The sequence below is a fragment of the Stomoxys calcitrans genome, chromosome 1, assembly GCF_963082655.1.
Source record: "Stomoxys calcitrans chromosome 1, idStoCalc2.1, whole genome shotgun sequence".
Taxonomy (NCBI): Eukaryota; Metazoa; Arthropoda; class Insecta; order Diptera; family Muscidae; genus Stomoxys; species Stomoxys calcitrans.
The window spans coordinates 200,596,600-200,611,907 of record NC_081552.1 but is presented as its reverse complement, the minus strand read 5'-3'; the positions used below and the strand labels follow the sequence as shown (position 1 = coordinate 200,611,907).

The 15,308-nt window shown below is 35.3% G+C and overlaps 1 protein-coding gene across 1 annotated transcript in view; it reads left to right on the top strand.

Annotated features, from left to right (window-relative positions):
* Positions 1–2,301: 2,301 nt before the first annotated feature.
* The window catches only part of LOC106087382 (T-box transcription factor TBX2-A), a 289,298-nt gene continuing 276,291 nt past the window's right edge, over positions 2,302–15,308 (top strand). Inside the window, exon 1 of the mRNA XM_059360346.1 lies at positions 2,302–2,379. The gene's annotated coding sequence lies outside the window, so the exon portion shown is untranslated. The remainder of the gene's footprint in view (positions 2,380–15,308) is intronic.

The window sequence follows — 15,308 nt, the reverse complement described above, 5'->3', positions numbered from 1 at the left end:
TTCTAAGAAATTTCCTCTAAAGACAAAATTTCTAAGAAATTTCCTCTAAAGACAAAATTTCTAAGAAATTTCCTCTAAAGACAAAATTTCTAAGAAATTTCCTCTAAAGACAAAATTCCTAAGAAATTTTTTCTCTAAAGACAAAATTTCTATGAAATTTTCTCTACAGACAAAATTTTTATGAAATTTTCTCTACAGACAAAATTTCTAAGAAATTTTCTCTAAAGACAAAATTTCTAAGAAATTTTCTCTAAAGACAAAATTTCTAAGAAATTTTCTCTAAAGACAAAATTTCTAAGAAATTTTCTCTAAAGACAAAATTTCTAAGAAATTTTCTCTAAAGACAAAATTTCTTAGAAATTTTCTCTAAAGACAAAATTTCTAAGAAATTTTCTCTAAAGACAAAATTTCTAAGAAATTTTCTCAAAAGACAAAATTTCTAAGAAATTTTCTCAAAAGACATAATTCCTAAGAAATTTTCTCTAAAGGCAAAATTTCTAAGAAATTTTCTCTAAAAACAAAATTTCAAAGAATTTTTCGCTAAAGACAAAATTTCTAAGAAATTTTCTCTAAAGACAAAATTTCTATGAAATTTTCTCTAAAGACAAAATTTCTATGAAATTTTCTCTAAAGACAAAATTTCTATGAAATTTTCTCTAAAGACAAAATTTCTATGAAATTTTCTCTTAAGATAAAATTTCTATAAAATTTTCTTCTAAAGACAAACATTTTATGAAATTTTTTCTAAGACAAAAATTTTATGAAATTTTTTCTAAGACAAAATTTCTATGAAATTTTCTCTAAAACAAAATTTCTATGAAATTTTCTCTAAAGACAAAATTTCTATGAAATTTTCTCTTAAGATAAAATTTCTATAAAATTTTCTCTAGGACGAAATTTCTAAGAAATTTTCTGTAAAGACAAAATTTCTAAGAAATTTTCCGTAAAGACAACATTTTTAAGGAATTTCCTCTTAAAACAAAATTTGAAAGAAATTTCCAAATTTTTAAAAAATTTCCAAATTTTTAAGAAATTTGCTCTAAAACAATATTTCTAAAAAAATTTCCTCTAAAGACAAAATGTTTAAGAAATTTCCTCAAAAGACAAATTTTTTTCGAAATGTTCTCTAAGAAATTCTTTGATATTTTAAAAGAATCTCAATGAAATTCTTCATTTTAAAGTCAAAGCGCGTTTATTGGAATCCTGATGAATATTGAATATGTTACTTATTTTAATTGGTTATTAAAGAAAATTTAGTCCTCTAGCCGAACATAGAATAGATGCCCAAGCGCCTCGATCTTCTTTGCTGGAGCTTCTTCATCCATTCTTACAAGATACCTAGCCAACGCAAACTTCCAACAACTGTGCCATGTACAGTCCAAATTGGTCTATAACCTGATGTAGGTCTCATATAAACCGATCCCCCGATTTTACTTCTTGAGCCCTCACAAATGAAAATACGTGATTAAAAGAACAAAGAAGTAGATACACTGCAATCAATGCCTGAAAATGGTAGCGAGTGGCTGTGCACTTGATACCTTGCCAGAATATAAAACAACATTGTTGCAAAACAAAAAAACAACAACACAACTAAAGGTTTCATTTTTAACCTTCTAATACTAAGACAAAAACCAAAATTCTTCAATATGCAAACAAAAACAACAAAACATTCTCTTATTGTATTGACAACTACAGTTGTCAATCAAATTATTTTGGTTCTTAACACTTTCCTTCACACTTCATTCACCACAGTTTCGCAAAATTTTTCTATCGGCCGCACGCAAATTGAAGCCCTCATAAAAGTTTCCTCTAAAAGTTTATCAAAAGCAGTGAAAACCATCGAAAAATGTAATAGATCAAAAGAAAAGTGAAGTGCAACTAATATATTTATTGATTTATATGAAAAATTCCTTCAAAATGCATGGTAATTTGCAAAATAAGGATCGGCAAATAGCTATTATGTGGGGCAGCGGTTTTCGTGTTTGTGCTTCGCCGTGTGTGTATCCATTATTCATGTTGTTTTGTTTTGTTATGTTGTGCAATGAGAGTGGGTGAGTGAGGTGAAAATATGATGTCAGATTTTATTAAGTATGGTGAGCGAGGTGAAAAAGGTATGAAGCCTCGCTAAGTTCAGCCAAGTTCTTACCAAATAAAAAATAAAGAAAATTATGTGGTTGTAATTGCACCAGCTAAAATAGTGTTCAAAATATAACAACAACATGTAAGGTGTAAAAAGTGTTTGAAATTTAGTAAAAGTGTTTAATATTTGGCATCTAAAAGTAAGAAGTGAATCGAGCTCGATTTTTGTTTTTACCAACGGAAATCCTTTCTATTTCTTGTAATCATCATTCAACAAATGTGCAGCCTGATATTTTACAGGTAAGTTTATATAAACAGAGCCATATATTATTGTGTAGATTGGGGTAATCAATAGGAAAATTTTATTTATAGAAAATTATGTCAAAATGTAAAAAATTGTCTAAAGACAAAATTTCTAAGAAATTTTCTCTAAAGACAAAATTTCTAAGAAATTTCCTCTAAAGACAAAATTTTTAAGAAATTTCCTCTAAAGACAAAATTTCTAAGAAATTTCCTCTAAAGACAAAATTTCTAAGAAATTTCCTATAAAGACAAAATTTCTAAGAAATTTTTTCTCTAAAGACAAAATTTCTAAGAAATTTTTTCTAAAGACAAAATTTCTAAGAAATTTTTTCTAAATACAAAATTTCTAAGAAATTTTTTCTAAAGACAAAATTTCTAAGAAATTTTCTCTAAAGACAAAATTTCTAAGAAATTTCCTCTAAAGACTAAATTTCTAAGAAATTTTCTCTAAAGACAAAATTTCTAAGAATTTCCTCTAAAGACAAAATTTCTAAGAAATTTCCTCTAAAGACAAAATTTCTAAAAAATTTCCTCTAAAGACAAAATTTCTAAGAAATTTCCTCTAAAGACTAAATTTCTAAGAAATTTTCTCTAAAGACAAAATTTCTAAGAAATTTTCTCTAAAGACAAAATTTCTAAGAAATTTTCTCTAAAGACAAAATTTCTAAGAAATTTTCTCTAAAGACAAAATTTCTAAGAAATTTTCTCTAAAGACAAAATTTCTAAGAAATTTTCTCTAAAGACAAAATTTCTAAGAAATTTTCTCTAAAGACAAAATTTCTAAGAAATTTTCTCTAAAGACAAAATTTCTAAGAAATTTTCTCTAAAGACAAAATTTCTAAGAAATTTTCTCTAAAGACAAAATTTCTATGAAATTTTCTCTAAAGACAAAATTTCTATGAAATTTTCTCTAAAGACAAAATTTCTATGAAATTTTCTCTAAAGACAAAATTTCTATGAAATTTTCTCTAAAGACAAAATTTCTATGAAATTTTCTCTAAAGACAAAATTTCTATGAAATTTTCTCTAAAGAAAAAATTTCTATGAAATTTTCTCTAAAGAAAAAATTTCTATGAAATTTTCTCTAAAGACAAAATTTCTATGAAATTTTCTCTAAAGACAAAATTTCTATGAAATTTTCTCTAAAGACAAAATTTCTATGAAATTTTCTCTAAAGACAAAATTTCTATGAAATTTTCTCTAAAGACAAAATTTCTATGAAATTTTCTCTAAAGACAAAATTTCTAAGAAATTTTCTCTAAAGACAAAATTTCTAAGAAATTTTCTCTAAAGACAAAATTGCTATGAAATTTTCTCTAAAGACAAAATTTCTAAGAAATTTTCTCTAAAGACAAAATTTCTAAGAAATTTTCTCTAAAGACAAAATTTCTAAGAAATTTTCTCTAAAGACAAAATTTCTAAGAAATTTTCTCTAAAGACAAAATTTCTAAGAAATTTTCTCTAAAGACAAAATTTCTAAGAAATTTTCTCTAAAGACAAAATTTCTAAGAAATTTTCTCTAAAGACAAAATTTCTAAGAAATTTTCTATAAAGACAAAATTTCTATGAAATTTTCTCTAAAGACAAAATTTCTATGAAATTTTCTCTAAAGACAAAATTTCTATGAAATTTTCTCTAAAGACAAAATTTCTATGAAATTTTCTCTAAAGACAAAATTTCTATGAAATTTTCTCTAAAGACAAAATTTCAGTAAAATTTTCTCTAAAGACAAAATTTCTAAGAATTTTTTCTAAAGACAAATTTTTTAGAAATTTCCTCTAAAGACAACACGTTTAAGAAATTTCCTCAAAAGACATTTATTTTATTAGAATAGAATTACTTATTTTAATAGAATAGATGCCCAAGCGCCTCGATCTCCCGCGTTTCTTCTCCAGTATCTGTCAAACAGATTCGTGATGTAGCTTTCCACTTGCTCACTCCATCAGAGTTTGGGTCTTCCCCTTTTGCATATCTATTATGGTCGCCTTCAAAAGAATTCTTTGCTGGAGCTTCTTCATCTATTCTTACAACATACCTAGAACGGTTAGTATCAGTGTCTTCTACGGCGTAATTATCGTCTGTCGAGAGGTGGCCTTGCTCCTCATTTGCCACCGCCTTGCTCAGTCCAAATTAGCATCTATTTCTCGCTTTTATGCCCCCTACCGTAGGATGAGGGTATACATACTAATTTAGTCATTCCGTTTGTAACACCTCGAAATATTCGTCTAAGACGAACATATTTTTGATCGTCTCGATGTAGTGAGTCGACCTAGCCATGGCCGTCCAACCATCCGTCTGTCGAAATCACGATAGTGGTCGAACGCATAAAGCTAACCGTTTAAAATTTCTGAACAGATACTTAATATTGATGTAGGTCGTTGGGGATTGCAAATGGAGCTTATCGGTTCAGATTTAGATATAGCTCCCATATAAATCGATCTCCCGATTTTACTTCTTGATCCCCTTGAAGCCGCAAATTTTGTCCGTTTTGACTGAAATTGAGCAAATAGTGTTCTGTTATGACTTCCAGCAACTGCGCAAAGTACGGTCCAAATTGATGTATAGCCTGATATAGCTGCCATATAAACCGATCTCCCGATTTTACTGCTTGAGCCCTTACAAGCAGCAATTTTTGTCCGATTTGACTGAAATTTTTCATGCCGTGTTCTGTTACGACTTCCAACAGCTGTGCCAAATACGGTACAAATTAATCTATAACCTGGTATAGTTCCCATATAAACCGGTCTCTCGAACATCCTTGTTCGGTTCCTAGAAGCTTTAATTTTTGCTGGTTTGACAGAAGTTTGGTATGTAGAATAAAATAATGCCATTCAACTAAATTTATTTCGTATAAATGTTTAGCAGAATCCATGGTGTTGGGTTCTCAAGATTCGGCTCGGCCGAACTTAGCACGCTTTTACTTGTTCGATTCTCATCTCGCTATCTCATCTCTCGATTCTCGATTCTCATCTCTCGATTCTCATCTCGCTATGACATCGTTGAGAGCCGTCGCCACCGACCTACCTACCCTTGATTGATTTGTCAGTTTCTTTGCCCTACTGATGTTCTTTGACGTCAGTCCCACTTATCTTCGGGTCGAACAGTCTTTTGAAAGTTTTGAGTATAAATGACTGATGGGCCTTTAATTTATTGTCATGCTGTGGTTTATTTTAATCATTTCGGAGTTAAGACCATCCTTACCTCTCTCTATGTTCTCGGTATATAGAACTATACCAGGCTTGCCCTGAAAATCCCCTGAATAAGTTTTTGATGAAAATAATCCGACAAAACATTTCTATGAAAATCGGGCGAATTGACAATCAAATTTAGACCTAACTGTAAAACCCAAATTTTAATAGAATTCAATATTTTTGCATTTTCTATGGAAATTGTAGGATACTAGTTATAAAAAAAATTAAATTTATTAGAAATTTTCAAACTTTCAAAAAAGTCTCCAAACTGCAGCCATTGTGACCAGATTTTGCCACTAGAACACAGCTTAAGGTTGCAACGATAATTCGGAGTTTAATTAGTATCTATTTTTACTTGTTACTCCGGAAAATAAAAACAACTTATTTCAAGTGCTTTCAAAAACGTCCCTTGAGTGCTTTTTTTGGGATTGTGAAAAATGATCTTTGAAAAACGAATCATTTAAGAGTGATTTTTTAGTTTAGTTCATCAATTTATGATGATGATGGGCTTTCAGCACGAAATAGCCATCTATATTCCATTTGAGAAGTAACCATAAGCAGTGCATAACAAGGATGCCTTCTAGCTCTTCCCCTTGAAAAATTAAACGCAAATGTTACAGTGCCATGTTGCATCAGTTCACTTTTTCATAGTCGTAGATAACTCAACTGAAGAACGGACGGACGGACGGACGAACGAATGCAGGGACAGACGGTAGACTACAGGCTACACCTCAACAGATGTTGTTTTGGTAGACAACAATGGGCTGGAGGGTTTCACTTTATTGCCCCCCACCCTCCATTTTGAGCATTGCTACACCATCAGCATTGCCACCAACACCGCCGCCACCACCTACTCCAATGGACATGTACTGTTGGGAGATTGTGGTTAATGCGTTATTTGCTACAGCCAATTGACAGTTGCATTCGTTTAATGTGCGTTTAACATGTTGAGACATTTTCAGTTTGTTTTTTCATTATTGTTATTGTTTTTGTTGCTTCGAACCATGAAATATCCAACAATAATAACAAATTTATGTAAGAACAACACAAAAAAAAACATCATCATTGGGGCAATGAATAACCATAAATGAACACCCCCGACTAATGATGTGAGTAGGTAAGTTTCTGTCTGTCCGTCTGTCTGCCTTTCGAATGTTTTCTTTCAACATCGACATATGACGCTCAAATTGAGAGTTGTAAGACCCATGATCATGGCGATGGCGACAACAGCAGTGCTGGTTTTTTGGTGGTTATGGATGGTGTTTTTAATGAATTGTAATGAAATTCGATATGAGAATTATTGGTTGAGTTGTTTTTCTTTTTATTGTTCGTTTGTCATTCCATACCACCCCCTTGCTGTACGGTTGGATTTTCCATACGTAGATACACTCAGAAAAATTCCACAAAAAGTACACAGTCCGAAGTAAGAGCTTTTGCAAATATGAACAAAATTTAGAGATCGAATGTCATTAAGAGATTTATCTTGGAGGATTACATAGACAGGACCTCTTTCTCTAATATATAACAAGTAAAAAGGCGTTGGATACCCACCACCTCGGATATATATGTAATCCACCTTACGTCATAATCCGGTAAACAATTCATAATTTATACCCTCATAACAGCTATATCGAAATATGGTCCGATTTGGCCCAAATTCGGTATGGATTAAGTACAAGTCATTGTTCAATTTTGTAGAACTGATTACTGGTCTTTTTGGTAGCCATATCCAAATATAGACCGATCTAAACCATATACGACACGGATGTGGCAAAGCCTAACAAAAGTCACTGTGTCAAATTTCAGCGAAATCTGATAATAAATGCGACTTTTATGGGGCCAAGACTTTAAATCGAAAGATCGGTCTGTATGGCAGCTATATCCAAATCTGAACCGATCTGGGCCGAATTTGAGAGAGATGTCGAAGGGTCTACCAAAACTCACTGTCCCAAATTTCGGTGACATCAGACAATAAATGCGTCTTTTATGGGCCCAAGACCTTAAATCGAGATTTCGGTCTGTATGGCAGCTATATTAAAATCTGGACCGATATGGGCCAAACTGACGTAAGATGTCAAAGGGCCTAACACTGTCCCAAATTTCGGTGACATCGGACAATAAATGCGTCTTTTATGGGCCCAAGGCCTTAAATCGAGAGATCGGTCTGTATGGCAGCTATATTAAAATCTGGACCGATATGGACCAAACTGATGTAAGATGTCAAAGGGCCTAACATATCTCACTGTCCCAAATTTCGGCGAAATCCTGCAATAAATGCGCCTTTAATGAGCTCAAGACCTTAGATCGAAAGATCGGTCTGTATGGCAGCTTTATTAAAATCTGGACCGATATGGACCAAACTGAAGTAAGATGTCGAAGGGCCTAACACATCTCACTGTCCCAAATTTCGGCGAAATCGTACAATAAATGCCTCTTTTATGGGCCCAAGACCTTAAATCGAGAGATCGGTCTGTATGGCAGCTATATAAAAATCTGGACCGATATGGACGAAACTGAAGTAAGATGTCGAAGGGCCTAACACATCTCACTGTCCCAAATTTCGGTGACTAAGGTCTTGCGTATTTTATGGGCGCAAGACCTTAGAACGACAGATCGGTCTATATGGCAGCTTTATCCGAATCTGAACCGATTTGAGCCAAACTTAAGAGAGATGTCGAAGGGCCTAGCAAAGTTCACTGTCCCAAATTTCGGAGAAATCTCACAAAACCTTAAATCGAATATATCATGTTGTTGACCTTCTTGGCACAGTGGTTGGGAGTCATACCAGAACACTACGTGCAAAATTTCAGCCAAATCCGACAAAAATTGCGGCTTCCAGGGGCTCAAGAAGTCAAGTCGGGAAATCGGTTTATTTGCGATCAATATCAGGTTCTTGAGCGATTTAAACCGTACTTGGATATTAATCTATAAATAATTTATATATTAATAGATAAATATATAAATATTAAAATATTCTTAAATAGAAAGATAGAGGGATATTAAAAAATTCTCCGGACTAATAACCTTAACATAATTGTTGTAATTTTTTTTTGTCATAACAGAACACCGCATGCAAAATTTCAGCCAAATCGGTTGAAAATTGAGGCTTCCTCAAGAGGTCAAATCGGTAGATCGGGATCTACATCAGGTTCTTGCCCGATTTGGACCGTACTTGACACAGTTGTTGGAAGTCATAACGGAACACCACATGCAAAATGTGAGCCAAATTTTGCGTCTTCCAGAGGCTCAAGAAGTCAAATCAGGAGATCGAATTATATGGGAGCTATATAGCCAAATCTGAACCGAAATGGTACATTTGCAATCCCCAATGACCGGCATCAATATTAAGTGTGTGTGCAAAATTTCAAGCAGCTAGCTTTACGCGTTTGACCGCTATCGTGATTTCGACAGGCGGACGGACGGACATGGCTAGTTCGACTCAGAATATCGAGACGATATATATATATATATATACCTTATGGGGTCCTAGATCAATATTTCGAGGTTTTACAAAGAGAATTACTAGTTTAGTATACCTCCGGCCTATGGTGGTGGGTATAAAAATCAATTTGTATTTGTTTATTGGTCTGGAAGGAAACATAGGCTATATAATTTTTTAAAGTCGGAAGGGGGCGGACCCTTCCCCCTACCCCAAAATTAGGACCCAAAAATAAAAGTGGTCCGATCGGGACAATAAGGTATTCAAATGAAAATGAAATGATGGTCAAACTATAGGGGTCACGCCATCTTCCCAAAAACGCCCCAAATGGGCATATTAGCCAATCACGACTATATGGGACTCGGTTTATTTGTTAGTTCTGTATAGACTCAAAAACGGCAGAATTGATTTTCTTGAAATTTTCACAGATTGTGTTTTTTGATCAGGAAAGAAACATAGACTATACAATAGGAAGGGGGGTGTATTTTCCCCATAACCCCAAACACACCACCCAAAATCAAAAGTGAACCGATTGGAACAATATTGGCATCAAATGAAAGGTATTCGAGAGTAGTATACGAATATGGTATTAAAATTTGAGTCTACGTACCCAGCGGGCCTCCCCAACCCTAAAACTCTCCCAGACAGGGATATTAGACGTTCATCGCAAAATGGGTCTTAAATTAAAGGTATTCGGGAGTAGATTACGAATATATGTCAGAAAAATTAAGTCCATGTAATGGGTGGGTTCTCCACCCCTAAAACCAGCCCAAATGAGCATATTAGCTGACTATGGCTATATGGGGCCCAATTGAAAGCAATTTAGGATTAGATTAGGAAAATGACATTCAAATTTGTGTTAAGGACATTTAGGTGGAGCTTAAAACACCCCAAATAGGTTATTTGACCCATCATGATCATGTGGGGCTTAAATGAAACTTATTTGAGAGTAGAAAAGGAATGAAGTTTTGTGGGTAGGCCCCAAAGCATTTATTTCCCGAACATATCAATATGGCTCTGAAATGAAAAGTTTTTGGGAGTAAGGAACGAATTTGATACCTATTTTAAGGGCAAAGTGGCGGTGTGTCAGCCCCAGCCACAAAACGCCCTTCAAACAGTACATATTTTTGTCGACCAGGGCAATTATGCGTTAAAATGAAAGGTATTTCGGAGTAGAGCACAAATTTGACAATTGTGAAATGTCTGAGTTACAATCCTTTCCCGCAGCGCGACACCTCTATGGGGAAAAGTTTTTACATGACTTCTATACATGGCATAGCATCTCACAAATGTCGTCAACATTGGGAGGAGATAAGCACCACTTAACATTTTGTAATGTTCTCGCCGAATTTGAACCCAGGCGCTTAGCCTCATGGGCGGACTTACTCTTCGCTTCAATGTCACGAGTTCAATATCTACAACGTCCCCAAAACATCAAAACTATACCAAAATAGGCGGCCACCGTAGCGCAGAGGTTAGCATGTCCGCCTATGACGCTGAACGCCTGGGTTCGAATCCTGGCGAGACTATCAGAAAAAATTTTCAGCGATGGTTTTTCCCTCCTAATGCTTGCAACATTTGTGAGGTACTGTGTCATGTAAAACTTCTCCCCAAAGAGGTGTCGCACTGCGGCACGCCGTTCGGACTCGGCTATAAAAAGGAAGCCCCTTATCATTGAGCTTAAACTTGAATCGGACTGCACTCATAGATATATGAGAAGTTTGCCCCTGTTCCTTAGTGGAATGTTCATGGGCGAAATTTGCAAAAATAGGACTTATAAATCGACTATTGCAACATAAAGCTCACGTAAAAGGTATAAGAGAGTTAAAGACGGCGCTGCGGAGCGGGCCCGGTTCGGCTAGTTTTCTATAAAAATTTAATTTTGACAAAATTGGCCATAAATTATTTTGATATCTGAAGGGGAGGCGGACGCTCCCCCTTATTCAAAACGTGATATTTTGGATATATGAAGGTGAACTGAATTATTTTACATCAGAGAATTGTACCCTGAAACAGTCCCGAAAACAAGAATCAAATGTCAACAAGAATCAAAAATGTCAAGTCAAAGCAGTTAGGGGGAACGTCCCACCTCAAAATCCCGTTGGCGGACACATTTATCGAATAGGACAGTATAGTTCTATAATGGGAGTGAATTGCGAATCTGATTATCTAAATCCAAATTGCATGATGAACGTCGACTTCGCTTATGAGTGGTTGAACAAAGCTAAATACTCACAAATTTCCCTAACTCTATAGAAAGCTTAGCAACCCTGTGGCTTCTAAAAAGTATAGACACATTTCTCCACGTGTACTACACATATTTTTTGAGGCAAACTATAAAAACAATAACTAATCCCAAAAAGTAACAATTGTTAGAGAAATTGAAAGCTATTAATTGTTTTCATATGAACGGGGAATGAGTGGCATGGCTTTGTGGGGGCACAGAGAGAAAGAGAGGAAGTGTTAATGAGTTAAATTTTGAACCGCAGTATAATGCGCACACGCCACATGTTGTACGGCGACGATAGTGCGGACACACGCATGGATGAATGGGGAGATGAATCTATCTGCGGTAAGTCAATTTGTCCGTCCTTCCAACTGATTGTTTTTAGGGCTGTGTTGAAATTCAAAGCGACTATTTATTAGGGGGTTCTAGTCTGACCTTTATTTGTAAACATTTGTTTTGGCTGATATTTACTTTGTAATTTAAATCAGGCGTAAATTTAGAATGCCAAATATGTAGGGAGTTCAAATAGAATATCGGATATCTTAAGTTAGAGATGGATGAAAGGTACAGCGAAGTGTATAGGAATGTTGCAAGGAAAAGGCCTCTCAAGAAAGCTCAAATGGTTCAAAAATTTTACGAAGAAACTTTCTCCAAATCCGTCAAGTACAGCCTAAACTAGAGCTGGCAAACTATCGATATTCGCAACATTCGATATTTCTAAAAATAAATATCGATACTATCGTTTATTGTCTATCAATGAAAAATGAGAAATAAAAATCAGCACATCGGCTTATATAGAAGTAACTTCAATACATAGACCGATTAAAACCGAATTTAATGACATTTAAACAAAATTTTAACCCAATCGGATGAAAATTGCGCCCTCTGTAGTCTCAATAAGTAAAACCAGGAGATTTCGATTAACGAAACTATATCAGGTTATGAGTTGATTTGAAAGATGCTTGAAATACTTAACAATAAGGACGATTGAAAAACGTACGATTGGCATACATTCAAGATTGGATCGCTAATTTTTTGTCCAATTTAGCACAAAGTAGAACTTTGCCGATAGTATCAATAGGAAAAAAATTTATCGATATTCAGCCAAAAACTAAAATATCGATAGTGTCATCGATATTTTACCAGCTCTAGACTAAACCTGCAAAGTTGTATCAATTTTTTAGGATACGGAACTCCGACATCTCTTGAAACACCTTCGACCAATCATACTTCGAAGATGGTTTTGCAGTCGACAAAAGTATGGTAGGTGTTGATTTGTTTCGTTTTGAGGTCTCCAGGCTTTTGCGTAGAAGGAGAATGTAAGAAGGATTTGCAATTCTCATATTTTCCCACAACATTCCATTAAGGAACTGTGGACAAACTTCTCACATATCAATGAGTGATGTCCGATTCAAGTTTTAAGTCAAATGATAAGGGGCCTCCTTTTTACGGACGAGTTAAAACGGTGTGCCGCAGTGCGACACCTCTTTGAAGAGAAGTTTTTACATGGCTTCTTTACCATTTACTCGAATGGAACAGTACCGCCCAAATTCCGCCGGCATAGGGAGGATATAACCACCGCAAACAATTTTTGCAAATGTTTTCGCCAGAACTCGAACCCCGGCTTACGGCGTCATCGGCGAATATGCTTAACTCTGCACCACGGTGTACACCAAAAATCTGCAGCGGCTTATAGCATGTTCGGTGCACTGCAAAAATACTTGGCTTTTTGAATGAACGCAAACATTCAACTCTAATCAACGCAAACGGCTTGTATTACAACAAGTAAGAGCGTGCTAAGTTCGGCTGGGCCGAAAATTGGGAACCCACCACCATGGATCGCATTTGTCGAGTTCTTTTAGGCAAACAGGGAATAAAAGATAAGAATTGTTATGCTATTAGAGATATATCAAGTAATAGTTCGATTCGGACCATAAGTGAATTGAATGTTGAAGAACATAGTAGTAGTCATTGGGTAATATTTCAGTCCATTCGGATAAGAATTGCGCCTTCTAGGGGCTCAAGAAGCATAATCGGGAGATCGGTTCATATGGGAGCTGTATCTGGCTATAGATCGATTAAGACCATACTTGGCACAGTTGTTGGAAGTAATGTAATGGATGTAATATATCTTCAAGGTCATGAGAGGAGTCGTTGAACAAAATTTCAGCAAAATCGGATGAGAATTGCGCCCTCTAGAGGCTCAAGAAGTTAAGATCCCATATCGGTTTATATGACAGCTTTATCAGGCTATGGACCGATTTGAACCATACTTGGCAAAGTTGTTGGAAGTGATATCAAAATACAGCGTGCAAATTTTCAGCCAAATCGGATAGGAATTGCACCCTCATGCTCATGCAAAGTTTCATCCAAATCGGATGAGAATTGCGCCCTCTATTGGCTCAAGAAGTCAAGACCCCAGATCGATTTCTATGGCAGCTATAGCAAAACCTCGACCGATTTCGCCCATTTACAATCCCAACCGATCTACAATAATGAGATATATTTGTACAAAATTTCAATTGTCTAGCTTTACTCCTTCGAAAGTTAGCGTGACAGACGGACGGACGGATTTGGCTAGTTCGACTTTAAATGTCATGACGATCAAGAAGGTGTTACAAACGGAATGACGAAATTAGTATACCCCCCATCGTATGGTGGAGGGTATAAAAATACAAATGATTGGCGCTATGAAGTAAACGAGTGACGCCCTAGTTAAAACTACCACCGCAAATTCTTATGAGTCTCTTGTTTATACGGTAGTATGATGAGTTTTTGCCAAACATAACGAAACCAAAGCACTTTTATTTTGACATTAAAATGTGTTAAAAAAAATGAAAATTAATATTCAGGAATGGAATTAAATAAGCTATATTGAAATATATTCTTGTAAAAGAAAGTATTTTTTCTCGTCGTTGCAAAAACAATACCGCAATTATGATTCGAGCCAATGCGTTGTGTTGATGCGGTGTTTTAGTCTTACATTCCCTAATTTCACAGTAAGTACAAGGTTAAAAGCATTGGTGCACGCAGCTTGAACATTAATGTACTAGTATTCATGCGATATCCACTCATATCAGTGTGCTGAGCATAACACCGCATCAATTGCGGTGGCGATAGATGCTAACTCCGCATTATTATGAGTATACCGCAATTCAGTTACATGGGCGCTAAGGTTGATCTACCAGATCTAAAGTCGCATTCTTAAGGTCCAACAATCTCCTTTACTTTAGATTTTAGTCTCTCATCAATTATGCTCGAAAGTATTTTGAAAGCAAAAGGAAGGAGACTTCTCCTTTCGCAGTTGACACTCACTGCCTTATCTTCTTTATTGTGTACCGTACCACACCCCAGTACGCTGAGCTTCCAATCATCGGGTATGAGTTTTTCCAGCCTAAAATAAATCAGCTGGTTACTAACAGGCTGCTGCGGCCTTATTGTTCTTTAATCGGGTTACTGTTATATAGACGTCATTCTGGCTGGGTGTTATAGAGGATACCAACAGCTGGAAAAAGTCTCCTTACCATATCCTAAGCACACTATTTGTATTTGTTTCCAGAATTCTTTCCTTTCCTATGCCTCCGAACGAGGAAGTGCGCCGATGTTATAAACCTCAGTCCACTGTGCACTGTGGAACAATTTCAAGATATGGGGGTGGAAAATTGCAAATGGGAATGAAAAAACTAGGCCGGTAGAACAAAACCTCAAAAAGTGTTTGAGTTTTCAGGATAAAAATTTTCTTTATGTCCCTTTTTATAAGGTTTAAAAAGAAGACGAATCTTCCCCATATATTTCGGTACATTCGCGATCAGAGATGGGTGGGCCGATTTATATGAATTTTAGATTTTACCTTAATAACAATCCAACAACACAAATCATATATCTAATTTTGAAGTCAAGTAGAGCACACACATCTCTCCAAAAACAACACCTATATAGACCGATCAGTACAATATGGGACTTTGGTAAGGTTAGTTTGAAATGAGGGTGCGGATATTAACCCGCCCCCTGCCACCATGCAGAAACACATAAGCCAGTGATCGGCTGTTTGTGCTCTCTAATTATTAAA